Here is a 21,156-nt window from a genome sequence, read left to right as displayed (position 1 = left end):
TCCAAAACGGTGGAGTAGAGTCACTTTCCTTCTCCTTGACTCTGCCATCAATGAGTCTGTAAAGTTAAACAGTTTTAATTGTAAGAGAGTCCATGGGATGGGAGAAAGTCACAAGCAATAGCTCTAAGTCATGTTTCTCCATTGCCAGGTTAGTATCCTGATCACTGGCCTATTCAACTACATTGTGGTAATTTTCTCTTATTTTGGCCAGAACCAGAGAAATCTTTCTAGAACAAAAGGAGTCATAAGAATGGCAAATTTCTTGATAGAATCATCAGTTTTACATGGTTAACAGTTGCTGAAGAAAATCAATGTTCAAATCTCCTTGTCCAATTTGAGTGATATGCCTGTGGTGCCAGAGACCAAAAAAGTCAGTGAGTGATTGTGAATCTCTAAAAGGTAACTAAAATAGGCAGAAACGGTATTGCAGTTTGCTTCCCAAATAAGAGCTTTGCACATCTTCCTAACCAAACTCTTGGCTAGTCCACTTACAGGAAGAAAAATTCAAGAGTCTTCCTTGGGGTAATTTAGTGCAATTCCGTTCATTACACACTATAATACCTGTGTGAAAGAAAGAGACAAAGCAGGGATACTTCTTGAAAAGCATTTAACAATGAAGCAAGGGAAGAACACACTTCTTCAAATTAAGTCAAATCAAAATACTTTGTTCAAGAACCTAGCTACAGATGACTACATCTAGCAAACTGGATAATCATATTATGGAAAGCTACAGTCATGGGTATCACACAGCAATAAGTATTCTGAAACCAAGAAGCAGCACATAAGATCACCCTCACTGAAAGAATGATTGATTGCAAGCAAAGAAGAAAGAAATTACACAGGATAGCTTTTCTGGGGACAGTATTCTCACTTGTGCTTTTTAAACCTAAGACAAAGCCTCTGGGAATGTAAGACACTAATTTAAAAGAAATGAAAATGATTTCTAACTTGCCATATCAAAACCTGATATAAAAGCATTTTCATTCACTGTGTAATGCCTCTAATGCCTAAAGACCTTCTCAATTATATTTGTTTTCTGGTTGATTCTCCTTTCTCACTGAAGAAAAAGAAATATTGCTATCTAAAAATGAATGATATTATAACAGCAAAAATCCTGAGCCATTAACTTTAATAGGCATTTTTAAATGGACAAACTAAGCATTTCAGGATTAGGTCCATAGAAATCATCATTAGATTCAAGGAGTTAAATATTTATTCACTGTGAATGATATCCTAACACTTCCAAAGGGACTGTTCTGGGAACAAAGGACAGCAGTATCAGAAACTGGCCCTTAGTAGTCTGATGCTGAAACACTTTATATATTCCAATGTAAAATGTCAAAATACTTGTAGACAAATAGACAAGGATGCATTCAAAGGTGGCATAAGCTAGTTGCTCCCCAAAGGTAACTGCTGGACACCAGGAGACTACTGTTAGAGCACCTGCCCCTTGAACCAGAAATCTCAGTTTCAGATAGCAGGAAATCTACTTTTGCTAAGAAGAAGAAGGAAGTATATTTGGCTATGGAGGAAAAGCATAAGGCCAACCATGGAAGCAGGAAGTATTTCTACTATCCATAATCTTTCCTATTATACAATATTTCTACCTCGCTCTTTGATCCACTTGTTTGGCTGTATATGTGTCTTCCTACACAATTACAGTAGCCAGGGAAAATTGTCTGGAACACTGTGAAATATGTTTTTATGTGTTTTTCCTGTTCTTTTTGATGAACATTTTACAATTTGTAAAAATTTCCATTATCCCTGCTATTAATAACTGTTAATCAGAAGCAGCTGTGAATATAGATTTGTGATATAAAGCAAAATTTTCAAAACAACTTCTAGCACGGAGATATCCTGGCTCAGGACTGTGGTTCTAATGTACTACCACTATTCATGTTATGTACGGCTATTACTACTACTAATGCTGCAATGAAAATTGATGAAACTCAGCTTCTACACAGCTATATTTGCTTCAGAAAGTGGGCTTTATGTCTTGAATTTTGTGGGAAATTACAAAGAGTATGTTAGGTTCCTGCCTTAGTATTATTTTACAAATGAACATTCTGTTAATAGATGACAAAACCTATTTCTCTCAAAGTACCACAGCATTACTGAAGGCCTGTGTATGACTTGAACTTGGATTCATCTACCCTAAGTTAGCTGTCTAGGACTGTTTTATGCAAATACATCTTGCTCCATGATTTGTCTTACCTGTTCCTTCTCCTTCTTCCAACTACTCTTTCAACATCTAAATCTATATTTTAGATGTATATGCCTAATGATCCCTAACTATTAAGTATACCTGTCATGTATATAAGATCCACCTCCCTGCCAACTCTGGTAACTAAGTCTCATTCAGGCTGTGTACTGGGAGATGTCTAAATATCACTTACCATGAGAAAAGCCCTTATTTCTAGTCATGCCTGCAACACAGCAGGCCCACTGGAAGGTATGCTGGAATTAAAGCTACCAAAGGGACAAGGCTAACTAAGCCATAAAAAAGCAGTGTCTTTTGGATTAGCATGGGTGAAAAATCACAAAAGAACTAGCAAGAGAATAGGTTAGGTTTTTATATATGGCAGTCATGAGATTGTACATAAGGTTGTTGAGGTTTTAGGATAATCTAGATAGGTATGAGCTGAGAGATAAATGTAGAAATTTAGGTAGGAGAGAGGAACTAAGCTGCAGTCAGGTTGCTTTGGCAGGAGTAACTACAGTGCTACTATGGATCATAACACTGAGGTAACTGTGAACCCCATTACCTCCTTGTGATCCCTGCTGGTTACTTTCCATTTTGAAATAGTAGAACTGGACTCCAGACAAGCCATTTGTTTGGATTTAGCTCAGATATGTTTATGCTCTGCTGAACCAACTGATTTCACTGGCAAATTGGCAGCATCTCAAAATGAAACCTGTCACTGGAAAATATTAGTAATACATTGCTCAAAGCCAAGTTCAGTTGGCATCCCTTAGTATAGGTGTGACAGAACTAAGGAAAGTCTCTGTCATATTTTTCATACAACTCACACAGGATCCTACTTCCTGACATACTTGTTAACTGCTAGCTAAACAACTTCTGAGCTGTATAGTGTAAAAACATGGAGCAGTGTTCCTAATGTTAATAATCTTATCATTCAAACTTTAGTTTGAATCCAGTGACAGATTATCACTGGACTGTTTCTTTGAAAAATAATGATTAGGTAGTGACAAGGAGAACTGTTTTTGCACACCACTGATGAGAATGCTTATCCCATCACTGTCTGGGCCCATTTTTGATCTGAATGAAAATCAGCGGTGAAATGGGAAGTGTTTGGGATCCACGCAGGGAAAGCTTCAAATCTAGTTTCTCATATAGTACGCAGTCATGGTGGTTATATTCAATGCACCACATAATCATGGTGGGGCGCCTAATTGTCTCTTAGTATTTCTTATGAGAGAAAAGCAATAGAAAGAATCAAAGCATGATCTTGAAAATGAATCCAGAACAAGGATTATTAGATGTCTGGAAGACAACATGATAACAGAAGAATCATATGAGGTTTTCAGCATGAATCCTGTGGCATGCAGATAGAAAAACAATGATGGACTCTTAGAACATTAGCATTTCTTAATACTAAATACTAAACCAGAAGCAGACATTCAGAAATATTAAGAAAAATAGTGTGGATGCTCTTAAGTGCAAGGAAAAGAGAAATGCTCTACCTGTTTCAGTTTTAATTCGAGCATAACAGGAAGAATATGAGGAGCTATCAATTTTACAAAAAGAAATGGAGGGATGAAGCTTAATACATTGAAAGAGGTGATTAAAAATACAAAGGAAATGAAGAAAAGAGCTGCTGCAGGCCAAGCCAAAGTTAGCTGACACAGATGGTGCCTCACTGGCTAATGATTGATAAGAGCAGTGATTACTGGCAGTTTTAAAAATTGTCATTCTATTTTAATTCTCAAGATGTCAGACCCAGAAAAATTAAATCACGTCAGAAACCACAGACCTATTACTAAACGGCCAATTTTCATAAAACTTTTTCTCCAGAATTTTAACAGAGAGATTAACTAAAGCTGCCTCTGTTAAACTTGAGACAGACAAGTTTTATCACAACATTGGGCAAAAATGGACTAAGAACTGTTGTATTTACAGATACTGCACAAGGATTTGATTCTCTTTCCAAAGATCACTTGGAAATTGAAAAGTAAAGGACCTTGATATTCATATTAATAAAATCATTGAAGATGTCTATCGAAACATGCAGACATGCTCTGAACTGAAGAAGGAAGTAACATCACTTGGCTTAATTAATGTAGGAAGGGATCAGGGAGAGCCAATGCTACCACTCCTATTTAAAGTCAAATTCACTCCTCTAATGGGCAAATTAGAACTGATGGGGCAGGATATGAGGCAATTCAAAGAAAGATCACTACACTGGCATGTGCTGATGATGCAGCTTCCTTCAGTAACTCATGGAAGGGCATGAAGGAAAGTATTATGATCATTGAGTCTTTGTGCAATTGACTGGCTTTAAAAGGCAGGTCAGAAAGTGCCATGGATTTTATACTAGCCCAGTTCTTGATTCATGAACAATTTAAAATTGTAAAGCATGGACTGTGCCTCTGAGAAGCTAAGTATGATTGTGCTGGCAAAACATGAGAAAATCTAGGATCAAGTTTGATCTGTGAAATGGAAAGGTTAATCCAGACTTAAAGGTCTGGTTTGAAAAAAACAACAGGAGTTCTTAAAATATTTTAAAAATAGATCTACTAATATATATTTGCAGTGCCAAAATTTATGTATCAGGTAACAAATATTAAGCAATCTATCTTTCTCTCCCTGACTCTAAAATACAGAGGGCTATCAATGAACGGCTTCATTTCCCTCCTTTATGTTTAATGACTTGCTCAGAATAAAAACAGTAGTCTTTTTGGCCTGTGGTTTCCCACCAACTCAGGTAAAGCAAGTGAGTACTATCAAATTATAAAAGTGTTCTTCAGAGCTTTGGGGACAGGGACACTGAATAATAATTGGGGAAAAAATATATGACAGTGAGAGTGATAAGGTCAAGCCCAATATTTCCATGCATTTGACAGATACACTATTATCAGCCCTCTTAGAAGACCTAGCTTGAGGATCTAACTTAAAGGGAATCATCCAAAACTACATGTTGTACATTGATTAATAAGAGAAGTAATGAATTTAAAAATCAGGAAAAATGTTCACAATTAAGACAGTAAGTTTTCCGGATTTTATAAGTGATCTGATTAGTAATTTCCACATAAGTAACTACCACAATATCTTCTTGCCTCTTTTCAAGTTTGAGCTAATGTATGAAACAATAGAATTTTTAAAGTGAGGAAAACAAGGAATGACAGAAGAGACTCCCCCTCATATACTATGTACCTGAATGGTTATCCAAGAGGCTATAGTTAGAAGGCACAACTATTTTGTCTTCTGATAAACAATGCAATATACAATTTATAAGAAGACCTGTATTATAGACAATAGCAATGATCTCAAGAAAACAGACTTGATTTTTTGTTAAAGATGGCATAGCTCCTGTTATGAATTTAACAGTGTGACAAGAAAGTAAAAGTAACATTCTTAGAGGTAGCCACAGAAAAAGTGTTCAAATACCAGATTTACTGTACAAAAATTACAGAATTATGCCCTGGCCTATTTGTATTACACTTTGGTTTTCTTACTTGGAAACAGAGGTAAATGGCATGAAAAAGAATTTATATTGTTGGCACTCCTATGCCTCTTTGAAGCCAGATGAAACAAAGCAGCACCTGGTAGTCTGAGGGCTTTCCTCCATTCCATTGAAATTTTATATATACTTTCCAGGCAAGGAAAGTTCTAATTAGATACTACATTTTTCATATCTATTGTTTCTAACTTTTTTTTCACTTCTTTTCCTCACAGGCTCTGATTTTTCCTGTTTAGAATGAGAATATATTTTATTAGTTTATATGGATTTCATGATACTATTTATACTTCTATCTTATTTATTCAGTATTGATTTTTAGAGACATCTTTTCTGCTTAAATTTGTCAGTTTACTTTTTGCCTGATCCTCCCAATTATGTTTGATGTGGCTGAGGGTGCCCATGTGTTTTACCAGTCCTGCTGATCCTGGATGCTTATCATGTTCACAGAGCTCACACAACTGATATATCTGCTTAGTATGAACTGTGATGAGGATGAACAGGCCAGCTGGGGCAACCCTTACAGCTTTACACAAGGTTCCTGTGTGGGGGAAGGCAAGTTCATTATTTAGACAGGAACTGGGGATCAACTAGGGCTGGAAAATGGGAATGGTAAACAGAGATTGGGGAAAGTCTGGAAACATTTTGCCATACTATCACTATATCTCACACAGTCGCATGGAACAGCTGTGAAAATGGGTCCAAAAGGAAGCTGAAGGGCTCCTACAACCAAGAACTATCAGCTCACTTTCCAGTTTTATTACAATTAAAAATAAGGCAGTATCCATTAGCACTGGATCAATGCTGGTGTCATTCGCTATTTAATTTACCGCTTTTGAGAAAGGCTCTCTTCCAGCATGTATTAATGTACATCCATCAGGGTACAGGCCAGCACAGAAATCAACATCTTCAGCCAACAACACCTTCAAACAGTTGGGTTGTGAGATCGTATCAGCCAGTCCACAGCTCTAGGAATCTGGGAAAACCTGTGTGTGCTTGGGTATGGTTGGTTATTGCACAAACACCGTGGAGCAACCTTCTTTCCTGTCTATAACCATCACATAGGCATGTTTCCTAAGGCAGACAGCCCTACACACCCTCATCTGGCTTGCTCCTATAAATGCTAGTTTCTAACTTTTTCTCCTTCTCTCCTGCCTTTTCTGTCTTGATGGGAAACTGCGTGTTTTCTTCTTTCCTGGCCCATCTGTCTTCACTCATTTCCGGTTAGAAGTGCTGCCTCCAGCTCTACACCTAGACCGCTAGGTAAGATAGTACGCCTTTGCAGCTACCTCTATCTGCTTTTGCAGAGGAGGTGGAAAATGAGATTGCTGGCAAAGGGGACAGTACGAAGCTGGATGATCTTGTGAAGGATGGAAATCCTCAGCCAAGGCATTGGAACTAACCTGCAGAACCTACCCAAGGAGATGGGCTGAAAAGGATGGTGTGGGCTGATGGTTTGATGTCAGAGAAACCGACATCCAAAGATGCTTCCTTTGTATCAACAGTTTCTAGGAAAGCTGTGCATGTGCACTGCACTGAATGGAAGTGTGAGGCTACTACATGTGCAGAATCAATGATAATTTACAATAATGAACGTGAAATGTTTCTTAAAGATCTTATTATAACAACTGTTATTCTTCATTAAGAATTTTATAAACAGCAGAGAACACATTCAACAGTGTGCAAAGGACTAGATAATCACTTGTATTATTATTTTTATTATTCTCACCAGCCTGTCAGCTAAATAAATTGTGCTTGAATATCTTGCCTTATTAGTATGTATATTGAAGGTTTTACATTTTTCTAGATTTTCTTGACAAAGCTACTAATCTCTTTGTATCATTTTAATACTCTTTGCAATAAAATATGTAACCAGGGCAGTTACAAATATTCATGTACAAGAGATGAACATGTCATTAAAAAGGTGTGTACAAAGTTTTGTGGGAGGCTACACTTTATCTCATACATAGCTGCACTGTTTTGTTCTCTTGTAGCTTTACAGTGTCCCTTTTAAATTCAGTTCTGCTCTACTGTCTAAGCTGATTAATACACACACTGAGGTTTTTTGTATTTTTGTTAGAGCTATTTACTGCCCCACATCATTGTAATGCTCTGGCTTTCACACACCAGCCTCATTTACTCACTCCACAATCCTCTGTGTTTAAAAACCCAATATAATGCCACTTTATTTTATCCATTTATCACTCTAGGATAATCAACAGATACAGGAAAAAAATACAAAGCATGAGGTGTCAGCATGACCCAGTTTCACTATTACCACCAGAGGGCACTAAACCCTGACAAACTAAATTGTCTATAATAGGAAAACTGAGAAAATGGATGATTGCACTAGAAAGCACGGGCAGTAAATGAATTTACTAAAATAGTGCAACTTCTTATCTTAAGATGGCATTTTCCATCGTCATTTAAGTGCCAGAACTGATGAAGTACCCTTTCCCCATCCCTACTGCATTAAGCAACCTTTTATGTGAATGTAACTATCAGTGCACTACACCTCAGAATTAAATACTGATCTTCACTCATACTGTTTAGGAACAGTTTAGAGAAATCAATGGAATTATATCCATGGAGGCATGATGAGAGAGAATAATCATGCCTCAATCATAGTTAGTTAATAGATTTTGTATATAAATTTGTCCTAATTAAGGTATTTAAGAATTTCTCTAGCAGGGTGGAAGAGGCAGATTCTCTCAGCTCCTGATACATACCAAAATAATTTTTTCTTGTGGTTTCTTTAGATTCTTTTAAGAAGGCTTTGATGGCAGCTGTAAATTGGGAAATCCAGTTATTGTACTGGATTGTAACTGCAGGACTACAGAAGTAAAATATATGCTTGGGTTTGAAAAGAGATACAGGCTTCTGTTAAGATTAACTTGATCTCTAGCAGATTTTTCAAAACCTCTGTTACTCACACCAAAGAAACAAAACTGATGTTTCCGTCTTGTGCTTTCTTCTTCTAGCAGTCAGTACCCTACAGAGGTGTGGTTCAGTTTAGCTGAGGCCACCTCCGTGTAGTTTCCTTGCCCTAGGGAAGAGCGCAAACCAGGATGTTGATTTTAGCTCTACTGTTGTAAATCTGTAGTAACTAGGACCAAGAAAAAGGCAGATTATAATCTGTAAAATCATCTGCTTGCTTAAGTGTCATAGTCTCTGACTTTTAGAAGAGACTCATAGTCTCTTTTTGCCTGGACCACTTACTGAAAACAGCAGACAAACTGAAAAGTGATGCCATAGAAAAAAACGCAGTGAATAATTACAAGCTTTTACCTGCTAAGTAAAACTTTTTACTTCCTTTGAGAATGGTTTGCATTCTGCCACCTCATTACACCGGAACTGTTTATGGCATTCTCTCATCATTATCATTTCCTGCAGGTTTTAGGACTGTACATCACTACTGAAATAGAATCAGCTCTCTTAATATACAAATTCAAATGCCCATCCCATCAACAAGCATTGCTGTATGTCTTAGGTGCCTGATCCTGGGGTGGTATTCAAGTAGTTATGTCTAGCCATTATAGCTCTGTATAGTGCAAGGAGAGAGTCAGATGTCAAACAGTTGCTGAGTAAAATGGAGAAACGGTTTAGGGAGCCCAGACTGAATCTCCAGGCAGTTATAATCTCCCTCAGGCTTTCTCTCTGATCAGTGGCTATTACCTTCTTTTCTTTACAGTAGCAACTTTAACAAGCAAGTGCACAGTACTTCCCTGTCATGCCCTGTGTCCTGCTTCATTCCTCACTCATTCACCATACCAAGCACTGCGTAAAGGTTGCTGGTTACAGCGTTAAATTGGGAGAGGCTGAATTCCCTTCAGTTGCAATCATTGGTCTTGGAGCTCCCACATTCCAGACAAGTGTTTAAACTTCAGTTGATGTTATTGCCTGAGAAACAGATACTGTGCTTCCTTTCTGGTCTGCATTTTAAAAACGCCTGTGGAAGTTCCAAGATTATGCGATAACTGAATGGGTTTTGAGTATCATGTTAGACTTAGGCACATAACTTCCATCTGAGTCCCACTTTAGCTTTTTAAGCCTGTTTAGTATCTAGCTCTACTGGTCTCTGAATGATTAATTTCTTTCCAAATTATTATTTATATTCTAAAGAGCTAATTCAAAGACAGAGAAAGAAACTGATAGCTCTTCAACTGGAAGGCCTCCAAGACCTTTAACCAGTTGATGAGAACACTCTAATGAAGTTGTGCGAGGCAGCAACGTTAGCTTCTGGGGTGCAGTTTATATCCCCTGAAATCTCACAGCAAAGCAACCACCTGTGTGGCTGTTTAGCCACCAAGGAAAAAAAACCCAGAGACTGAAAAGGAGATCCACTGCTCTCCCTTCATTACATCTACATCCATTTCAAACTTGTGCTCACAGTCAGATTTGAAAATTTACTGTATCTCTGAACGTATATACTGAAAGAATGATTAAGCAAATTGCTCCTTAGAGGAAACAAATGAAGCCCAAACTGTTTTTTAAAGAAAAGGGGTATACATATACACATGTTTTCAACAGCAGAAGGTACCTGCTTCTTCTGAGACTATGACAAGGATGTAATAATATCTGATATATGCACAGTGTATGGATCCTGAACACATATGTATCCTAACTGCTTACAGGTCCCCAACTGGTAAATGCAAAAGCTGCACATATTAGATCCCTTCTCAGTGGACAGATAGATAAATAATGGAGAATTAAATTTTTCAAAGCATCTAAATGATACACACATAAACTCAATTTTCAACATGATTTAAGACTTGTAGTCATATTTTCAAAGATGCTTTGGTGCTTAAAGATGCAGACAGTCCTCTGACAGGACTTCCAAAAGTTTAGAATCTTGGAACATAAGCTGCAATTTTTTGAACAGATCATAGGGTGCCTATCAGACACACAGATGGGTGCAGAGGTATCTTTGAAATCTGGCTCCCAAATTCCACCAATTTTCTGTGCTTAAATAATTTTTGAAAATGTGAGAGCTACTAAATCACTTCCAGGCTTTTTAAAATGCCCATTAATAGAGAATAAGACCTTATAAGGGCTACCAACTATCTGTTCTCCTTTAGCACACATGAAGATTATTTTTTGCTTATGTTTTGTTGCTGTCCTAAGTATAATCACTGCTAGTAATTCCTGGTGATGCCATTACCTAGGCCTACAACCTTTTAGGTACTTCCACTTTTTAAAAATAAATGTATACACTGCATTAGATACCATGTTGGAACTCCAGGCCACCAGAAGCAGAAGTACAACAGCATTCAATAAAATGGTCCTGCCCTTTCTTCCACTCCAAGTTCCCCATTCCCTTCTTTGTTTCGGCAGCAGCTGTTGCTTGCAGTCAGTCATGGAACTGAAAATCCAGGAAAAAAATTATCGGTCTGTTTAAAAGGGTGACCTGAGTCATTGTCCTTATGGGTAAGGATTAAAGGGCAGGCTAGCATGGGTGAAACTGTTGTGAGTGTTTACTACAGGCCACCTGTCAGGAAGAGGAAGTCGATGAGGCCTTCTACAGTCAGCTGGAAGTAGCCTCACGATCCCAGGCCCTGGTTCTCATGGGGGACTTCAACCACCCCGATATCTGCTGGAGAGACAACACAGCTAGGCACAAACCGTCCCGGAGGTTCCTGCAGAGCATTGGTGACAACTTCTTGACACAGCTGGTGGAGGAGCCAACAAGGAGAGGTGTGCTGCTGGACCTCGTACTAACAAACAAAGAAGGACTGGTGGAAGATGTGAAGGTCAGGGGCAGCCTTGGCTGCAGTGACTGTGAGATGGTGGAGTTCAGGATCCTGCGAGGAGGAGGCAGGGCACTAAGTAGGATTGCAACCCTGGACTTCAGGAGAGCAAACTTTGGCCTCTTCAGGGACCTACTTGGAGGAATCCCATGGGTTAGGGCCCTAGAAGGAAGGGGCGTTCAAGAGAGCTGGTTAATATTCAAACATCACCTCCTCCGGGCTCAAGAGCGGTGCATCCCTATGAGTAAGAAGTCAAGCAAAGGAGGCAGGAGACCTGCATGGATGAGCAAGGAGCTCCTGGCAAAACTCAACCAGAAGAAGGAAGTATACAGAAAGTGGAAAGGGGGACAGGCCACTTGGGAGGAATACAGGAATGTTGTCAGAGTATGCAGGGATGCGACGAGGAAGGCTAAGGCCTGTTTGGAATTAAATCTGGCTAGAGATGTCAAGGACAGCAAGAAGGGCTTCTTCAAATACATCAGTAGCAAGAGGAAGACTAGGGAAAATGTGGGCCCTTTGCTGAATGGGGTGGGTGCCCTGGTGACGAAGGATGCAGAGAAGGCAGAGTTACTGAATGCCGCCTTTGCTTCAGTCTTTACTGCTCAGGCCAGCCCTCAGGAACCCCAGACCCTGGAGGCAAGAGAGAAAGTCTGGAGGAAGGAAGACTTTCCCTTGGTGGAGGAGGAGTGGGTTAGAGATCATTTAAGCAAACTTGACACCCACAAATCCATGGGCCCTGATGGGATGCACCCACGAGTGCTGAGGGAGCTGGCGGACGTTATTGCTAAGCCACTCTCCATCATCTTTGAAAGGTCATGGAGAACAGGAGAGGTGCCTGAGGACTGGAAGAAAGCCAATGTCACCCCAGCCTTCAAAAAGGGCAAGAAGGAGGACCCAGGGAACTACAGGCCAGTCAGCCTCCCCTGCATCCCTGGAAAGGTGATGGAGCAGCTCATCCTGGAGGCCATCTCCAAGCATGTGGAGGACAAGAAGGTGATCAGGAGTAGTCAGCATGGCTTCACCAAGGGGAAATCATGCTTAACCAACCTGATAGCCTTCTCTGATGGAATGACTGGCTGGGTAGATGAGGGGAGAGCAGTGGATGTTGTCTACCTAGACTTCAGCAAGGCTTTTGACACTGTCTCCCATGACATCCTCATAGACAAGCTCAGGAAGTGTGGGCTGGATGAGCGGACAGTGAGGTGGATTGAGAACTGGCTGAATGGCAGAGCTCAGAGAGTTGTGATCAGTGGCACAGAGTCTAGTTGGAGGCTGTAGCTAGCGGTGTCCCCCAGGGGTCAGTACTGGGTCCAGTCTTGTTCAACTTCTTCATCAATGACCTGGATGAAGGGACAGAGTGCACCCTCAGCAAGTTTGCTGATGATACAAAACTGGGAGGAGTGGCCGATGCACCAGAGGGCTGTGCTGCCATTCAGAGAGACCTGGACAGGCTGGAGAGGTGGGCAGAGAGGAACCTCATGAAGTTCAACAAAGGCAAGTGCAGGGTCCTGCACCTAGGGAGGAACAACCCCCTGCACCAGTACAGGTTGGGGGTTGACCTGCTGGAAAGCAGCTCTGCGGAGAAGGACCTGGGAGTGCTGGTGGACACCAAGTTAAGCATGAGGCAGCAATGTGCCCTTGTGGCCAAGAAGGCCAATGGTATCCTGGGGTGCATCAGGAAGAGTGTTGCCAGCAGGTCGAGGGAGGTGATCCTGCCCCTCTCCTCAGCCCTGGTGAGGCCACGTCTGGAGTCCTGCATCCAGTTCTGGGCTCCCCAGTACAAGAGGGATGTGGCACTACTGGAGCAAGTCCAGCGAAGGGCTACAAAGATGATTAGGGGACTGGAGCATCTCTCTTATGAGGAAAGGCTGAGAGAGCTGGGCCTGTTTAGCTTGGAGAAGAGAAGGCTGAGAGGAGAGCTTATCAATGTGTACAAGTATCTGAAGGGAGGGTGTCAAGAGGATGGAGCCAGACTCTTTTCAGTGGTGCCGAGCGACAGGACGCGAGGCAACGGGCACAAACTGAAACACAGACAATTCTATCTGAACATGAGGAAAAACTTTCTCACTGTGAGAGTGACAGAGCACTGGCACAGGTTGCCCAGAGAGGTTGTGGAGTCTCCTTCTCTGGAGATATTCAAAACACGCCTGGACGCAATCCTGTGCAACGTGCTCTAGGTGACCCTGCTTGAGCAGGGGGGTTGGACTAGATGATCTCCAGAGGTCCCTTCCAACCTCAGCGATTCTGTGATTCTGTGACTCTGTGACTGTACAGCCTTATGATCACCAGTGAAAATACAAGGTGGGAGGAAAAAAGGTTTGTGCCTTTTGAAGGAAGCAAGGTCCTGGATCACTTAAGCATACTGTGAAACCAGAGTGTGAGACAATAGTTGCTTAAACTCTGAATATACAGGAAACCTAAAAGCTGGGTGTTGCATGTACTCAGCTTATGTGTGCCTGCTAAGGGCACAAGGCCTTCATAGCTCTTTCTGGGACAGCAGATTTCTGACCTGTCTCTAACATTGGTCAGTGTGTAATTTACACAAATTCAGTGCCTCAACAAACTATGAGCCTGTCCAATTACAGAGATTTGCAAAAGCATCTTTAGCATTCTAGATATAGTACTTATAGCTTTAGATATGGTCAGCTTCACTGCTGCACATGCAGGGTGGAGCTGGGAAGGGCGAGCACATAATTGGAAGGCAAAACCTAGCCTTGGCCACTGAAATCCTTGCTATTCCTGGCTCTTATTAAATACTGGCTTCTAACTGCATCTTCTACGGGCATAAAAGCTTTTATCCTATCATATAAAGCTGTGATAAAATTAAAGGCTTAGAAATGCAGATTTTAAAGTAATCATTCTGACCCAGTGAATTGTATGCAATTTCAAGTTCATAAATGCCTCCTTTGGTATGCCATTTCTGTACTCTTTGTTCCCATTACCCTGTATCTTCAGATTAAAATCCAAGCTAAACATTTCAGACTTTGGAAAGCAACCAAGTATGTTTTTAGTCCTTCTTTTGACTAAAAATACATTTCTAGAAGCAGTTACACATTACATGAAAAATAAAGGCCTAATACGACATATAGACCTGAACACAACCCCAACGCCTTGAGTAACTTTGACTCACCATACTTGATTAACTTCATGCTTGAGAAATCCCATCATGACACAGCTGTTGTGCATCAGTTGCCCAAGTAACAGAAATGCAAATCAGTTTGTTGTGTGAAGTTGTTATTTAGTCAATAAAAGGTGAATATGCAAAGTTGATCTGAGAAAAGGCCTCAGGGTCTGCCCTGAAATGATGTTAGCGAACAAAAGGTATATGAAATAAATGAAAAGAGTATTGGAAACCACCCCTAGCTATTGAAGAAAATGACGATAAAGCGAGGCTGCTTCACACATGGAAAATCTGTCATTAGGACATCTAATAGCAACTTCCCACATTGCCTGATACCGGCACAAACAAGCCCTCCGAGCACGCGAGAGCCCTGTGCACTGCACGGTTCATCCTTGCAGCACCATCAAAAGCAAGCGCAAGCTGGTCCTCAGTAAAGAGAAATGTGAACCTAACAAAGGGAATATTATTCTATCCCACTTCCTTTAGCTTCTCCTCTTCGCTCACGGAAGGTTCACTGTTATAAAAGCTCCAGCCAGAAGGACAACTCCTCTGCTGGATCCAGCCTGGCAAGTAACACCGCCAAAGGGGGCTGCTCTTCTAAAACGCTTCAAGACAGGCAACGTTGAAACGCACATTGTTAAAACTGGAGTTCTGTGTAACATTCATGTTTCAAATGCTTTCTCTGTTTGTTTTTTTGTAGTTATTTCAGTATTGTCAGCACAAATTCAAAGATTTTAACAGAGTCCTTACCCAGAGACTGCATCAACCAAAATGTCTCTCTTCAAGACTTTAGACAACACGAAACTGCAGAGAGACTGCTCGTCTCGACACAGCCCTGTTTTACGGGAACATTTCGGCTAAGAAAGGCACAAAAAGCGTTCGAGAGGGAACAGAAAAGCGCTCGGCGCTCCGCAGCGCGGCAGGGAAGCGGCAAGTCCCGGTTCAGCTCCCGCCCGGGGCCCCGCGGCCTTCCCAGCCCTCGGCGGCGCCGCGCCCCGCCGCAGCCACCGCCGGCAGCGGGGAGCCGCCACCCGCCCCGCCGGCTGCCCCTCACGCCGCCCCGCCCGAGGAGCAACGGCGCCGCCCCGCTTCCCGCCGCGCCAACGGCCGCGGAGCGCCGCGCGGGGCGGGGCGGGGCGGGGCGGGGCGGGGCGGGGCGGGGCGGGGCCGCGGCGCCCCCCGCCGCCGGGGCGGGCAGTGCGCATGCACGCGGGGCTGCACAGCGCCGCCGCGGTGGCGTGCGGCCCCTGACTTGCGCCGCGCCGCGCCGCGCCCAGGCCGCCCGGGGAGGGGGCGGCAGCCGCCATGAGCCGCCTGGGCAGGAAGGCGGGCGAGACCCTCATAGAGATGGCGCTGACCGCCGACGGTAGGTGCCGCCGGGGGAGCGCGGAGCGGGGCGCGGCGCCACTTCCCGCCCGGCGGCGGGGCTTTTCGGCCCCGTGACTCGGGGTCCCGGAGCGGTGGCGGTTAACGAAACGGTTGGACCGACGGTCCGTTGCCCGCTCCCTCGGAAGCGGGCAGCCGTGGGCAGCCCTCGCCCGCGGCGCCCGGTCAGTTTCCCGCAGGTTCGCGGTGTGCGGCGCGGCTGGCGGTGGGGTCTGCTCGTGGCAACGGTTTCCAGCTCGTGTCGGTACTTGGCGTGATTATTTATAGTTAACGCGGTGATCTTATGCTTTCATAAAGCGAGATTGCGTAAATGCCAAGTGTGTATGTGTCGGTACCTCGCCTGGCAACACAAAGCAACAGTCAGATATGAGATTGTACATGGATATTTTCAGAAAGATCCTTCAGTATTAAAAAAAAAAAAAAAGAAAAACATTGCGCTGGAAAAACTTCTTTGAGAGTCATGCTTTGACTCAGTTGAGGAGGCATGCAGTAGAGTCAACAAAATTAGCATTTTCACCATTATTGACACTCCAAGATTTATTACTCCCTGTTCAATTTAAAAAGACTCCCTAGGGAAATTTTTAGGGGGTGCTTGCTTTATTAGTTGTTATTGAGTTGGACCATTTGACAGCTTCTGTGGAATGTGTGAATAACAAAATCCTTGCTAGGAAGAGATCAAGTGACCCCTGGTGACTGATATGGAGGACATTGATTTGATTTTAGCATGATGCATTTAGTTTCCATTGAATTGTATACACAAAGGAGTCTGTCTTGGGCTGCTGCTAGAACCTATAGTCTCATAGTGCATATGGCTGTCACCCCCCAGGAGGCACTACATTTCAGTAGGATTACTATATAGAGCTGGATTATTTTATTAGAGCTGGATTACTATGGGGAGGAAGCATCATGACTTGACCCTAAAACCTCTGTGTTTGATATTTATAATATCACTCCATTAATGTATTATTGTGCCTGAGGGGTGGGGAGAGAAGGAGAGACAGGAGAGTTTTATCTTCTTAAAGCTCATGAATGTAACAGATATCTTTCTTCCAGGACAAATATAAGGAAACCATGAAACATTCTTGTATGAGCTGGACATTCAAACAATAGAAGCACTACTGAGAATGCAAACACAGGGTGAATTAGTCATGCAGCCTAAGAGGTATTCTTGGGACTAAACTACAAAACACAAGGCTACCTAACAAGTAACAAAACACAAGATTAAGCACTGATAAGATTGTAATTGTGTTTTCTGGGTGATTATGAGAAAAAAACAGAGACAGCCTAGGAAAGCTGAGAGAGGAGAAACCACAGGTCTAATTAATTCATCCAGACACCAAAGCACTTACAGAGCTATGTGTAAAGACACAAGATCCCTCTAGTATTCTGGTGAAAAGAACTTTTTACGCTACTGTTAGAAAAGCAGGAGTGCATCAAGTTTATCTGTTTACACCACCAACATCTTTTGCTAATTGCAGTAATCCGTAAGTCTCACATTTTAGATAGTCACAACAGTGTAAAGTAGTATTCCTGGTATCAAACTGGCATTCATCTCCAAAGAAAGGGTTTGCTAGGATCTGTAAAGCCAATACCAAAGAGAGAAATGGCTGGTGAATATTCCTGTGAAACCAAGAAACTGTAAGTAGCGGAGGAATATAATGAACTCAAAGATCAACTTACATCAAAAGCTTAAAGCAAAAGCTGAAGATTTTGTAAAAGCAATTAAAACATGTCCTTAAAAAAACTACCTCAAAAAGTCTGAGATATTTCAATCACAGATGAAGTCTCTGCTGCAGAGGCAGCACTGTACAGATTCTAGACTAGGAAACTCCTCCACGGTTCCAAGCTTGCCAGAAATTCCCTAGCCGCACATATTTATCCTCCTGCCCCCCCAGCAAAGGTATCCTCTTAGCGACCTGGTTGATCATCGCTGCCATTCCAAACTGGGACCACTGAGATGCGAGGGGCTGAAAAAATACCCTGTGAAGGAAGCAAAAGGCTTTATTCAGTCTGTGAGCATTTGGGGGCATATCAGATCCGAACTGTCTTATGTTAGAGCTCATTTAAGGCTCAGTTTGAATTTATCATGATTAGTATTAACCCCACATCTGTGCTATATACTGGGCTTTGGCACAATAGTGTGCCAGGCAAATATTCAGATTATACAAAGCAAAGGAAGCCTGAAATCTGTTTCTCCAAGCAAACCAAGGTTACCTAGCAGGAATAGCTTTTGCCCCACTATTTTCCTACCAGTCTATACTTTGCTGTGTACAGCTACCATAATTATACTTAAACCTCTCTGTGTTATATATGCTAATGTAATTTTCTGTACTGTGGTTGAGTCATCCATAATTCACGCTTTCCTTTCTAATGGCATTATGCCTGTGGGGCTGGAATGTAGAGCTGGTTTTCCAATATGCCAGATGAATGTCCAAAACGGTGGAGTAGAGTCACTTTCCTTCTCCTTGACTCTGCCATCAATGAGTCTGTAAAGTTAAACAGTTTTAATTGTAAGAGAGTCCATGGGATGGGAGAAAGTCACAAGCAATAGCTCTAAGTCATGTTTCTCCATTGCCAGGTTAGTATCCTGATCACTGGCCTATTCAACTACATTGTGGTAATTTTCTCTTATTTTGGCCAGAACCAGAGAAATCTTTCTAGAACAAAAGGAGTCATAAGAATGGCAAATTTCTTGATAGAATCATCAGTTTTACATGGTTAACAGTTGCTGAAGAAAATCAATGTTCAAATCTCCTTGTCCAATTTGAGTGATATGCCTGTGGTGCCAGAGACCAAAAAAGTCAGTGAGTGATTGTGAATCTCTAAAAGGTAACTAAAATAGGCAGAAACGGTATTGCAGTTTGCTTCCCAAATAAGAGCTTTGCACATCTTCCTAACCAAACTCTTGGCTAGTCCACTTACAGGAAGAAAAATTCAAGAGTCTTCCTTGGGGTAATTTAGTGCAATTCCGTTCATTACACACTATAATACCTGTGTGAAAGAAAGAGACAAAGCAGGGATACTTCTTGAAAAGCATTTAACAATGAAGCAAGGGAAGAACACACTTCTTCAAATTAAGTCAAATCAAAATACTTTGTTCAAGAACCTAGCTACAGATGACTACATCTAGCAAACTGGATAATCATATTATGGAAAGCTACAGTCATGGGTATCACACAGCAATAAGTATTCTGAAACCAAGAAGCAGCACATAAGATCACCCTCACTGAAAGAATGATTGATTGCAAGCAAAGAAGAAAGAAATTACACAGGATAGCTTTTCTGGGGACAGTATTCTCACTTGTGCTTTTTAAACCTAAGACAAAGCCTCTGGGAATGTAAGACACTAATTTAAAAGAAATGAAAATGATTTCTAACTTGCCATATCAAAACCTGATATAAAAGCATTTTCATTCACTGTGTAATGCCTCTAATGCCTAAAGACCTTCTCAATTATATTTGTTTTCTGGTTGATTCTCCTTTCTCACTGAAGAAAAAGAAATATTGCTATCTAAAAATGAATGATATTATAACAGCAAAAATCCTGAGCCATTAACTTTAATAGGCATTTTTAAATGGACAAACTAAGCATTTCAGGATTAGGTCCATAGAAATCATCATTAGATTCAAGGAGTTAAATATTTATTCACTGTGAATGATATCCTAACACTTCCAAAGGGACTGTTCTGGGAACAAAGGACAGCAGTATCAGAAACTGGCCCTTAGTAGTCTGATGCTGAAACACTTTATATATTCCAATGTAAAATGTCAAAATACTTGTAGACAAATAGACAAGGATGCATTCAAAGGTGGCATAAGCTAGTTGCTCCCCAAAGGTAACTGCTGGACACCAGGAGACTACTGTTAGAGCACCTGCCCCTTGAACCAGAAATCTCAGTTTCAGATAGCAGGAAATCTACTTTTGCTAAGAAGAAGAAGGAAGTATATTTGGCTATGGAGGAAAAGCATAAGGCCAACCATGGAAGCAGGAAGTATTTCTACTATCCATAATCTTTCCTATTATACAATATTTCTACCTCGCTCTTTGATCCACTTGTTTGGCTGTATATGTGTCTTCCTACACAATTACAGTAGCCAGGGAAAATTGTCTGGAACACTGTGAAATATGTTTTTATGTGTTTTTCCTGTTCTTTTTGATGAACATTTTACAATTTGTAAAAATTTCCATTATCCCTGCTATTAATAACTGTTAATCAGAAGCAGCTGTGAATATAGATTTGTGATATAAAGCAAAATTTTCAAAACAACTTCTAGCACGGAGATATCCTGGCTCAGGACTGTGGTTCTAATGTACTACCACTATTCATGTTATGTACGGCTATTACTACTACTAATGCTGCAATGAAAATTGATGAAACTCAGCTTCTACACAGCTATATTTGCTTCAGAAAGTGGGCTTTATGTCTTGAATTTTGTGGGAAATTACAAAGAGTATGTTAGGTTCCTGCCTTAGTATTATTTTACAAATGAACATTCTGTTAATAGATGACAAAACCTATTTCTCTCAAAGTACCACAGCATTACTGAAGGCCTGTGTATGACTTGAACTTGGATTCATCTACCCTAAGTTAGCTGTCTAGGACTGTTTTATGCAAATACATCTTGCTCCATGATTTGTCTTACCTGTTCCTTCTCCTTCTTCCAACTACTCTTTCAACATCTAAATCTATATTTTAGATGTATATGCCTAATGATCCCTAACTATTAAGTATACCTGTCATGTATATAAGATCCACCTCCCTGCCAACTCTGGTAACTAAGTCTCATTCAGGCTGTGTACTGGGAGATGTCTAAATATCACTTACCATGAGAAAAGCCCTTATTTCTAGTCATGCCTGCAACACAGCAGGCCCACTGGAAGGTATGCTGGAATTAAAGCTACCAAAGGGACAAGGCTAACTAAGCCATAAAAAAGCAGTGTCTTTTGGATTAGCATGGGTGAAAAATCACAAAAGAACTAGCAAGAGAATAGGTTAGGTTTTTATATATGGCAGTCATGAGATTGTACATAAGGTTGTTGAGGTTTTAGGATAATCTAGATAGGTATGAGCTGAGAGATAAATGTAGAAATTTAGGTAGGAGAGAGGAACTAAGCTGCAGTCAGGTTGCTTTGGCAGGAGTAACTACAGTGCTACTATGGATCATAACACTGAGGTAACTGTGAACCCCATTACCTCCTTGT

General features: G+C 41.4%; 1 long non-coding RNA gene across 1 annotated transcript in view; it reads right to left on the bottom strand.

Annotated features, from left to right (window-relative positions):
- Positions 1 to 15,554, bottom strand: part of LOC106498198 (uncharacterized) — a 98,298-nt gene extending 82,744 nt beyond the window's left edge. The window contains exon 1 of the long non-coding RNA XR_001294911.2: positions 15,318 to 15,554. This is a non-coding gene — a long non-coding RNA (uncharacterized lncRNA). The remainder of the gene's footprint in view (positions 1 to 15,317) is intronic.
- Between the last annotated feature and the right edge of the window lie 5,602 nt (positions 15,555 to 21,156).

This window comes from Apteryx mantelli, chromosome 4 (genome assembly GCF_036417845.1).
Source record: "Apteryx mantelli isolate bAptMan1 chromosome 4, bAptMan1.hap1, whole genome shotgun sequence".
Classification (NCBI taxonomy): domain Eukaryota; kingdom Metazoa; phylum Chordata; class Aves; order Apterygiformes; family Apterygidae; genus Apteryx; species Apteryx mantelli.
This window is presented reverse-complemented; position numbering and strand designations above follow the sequence as displayed.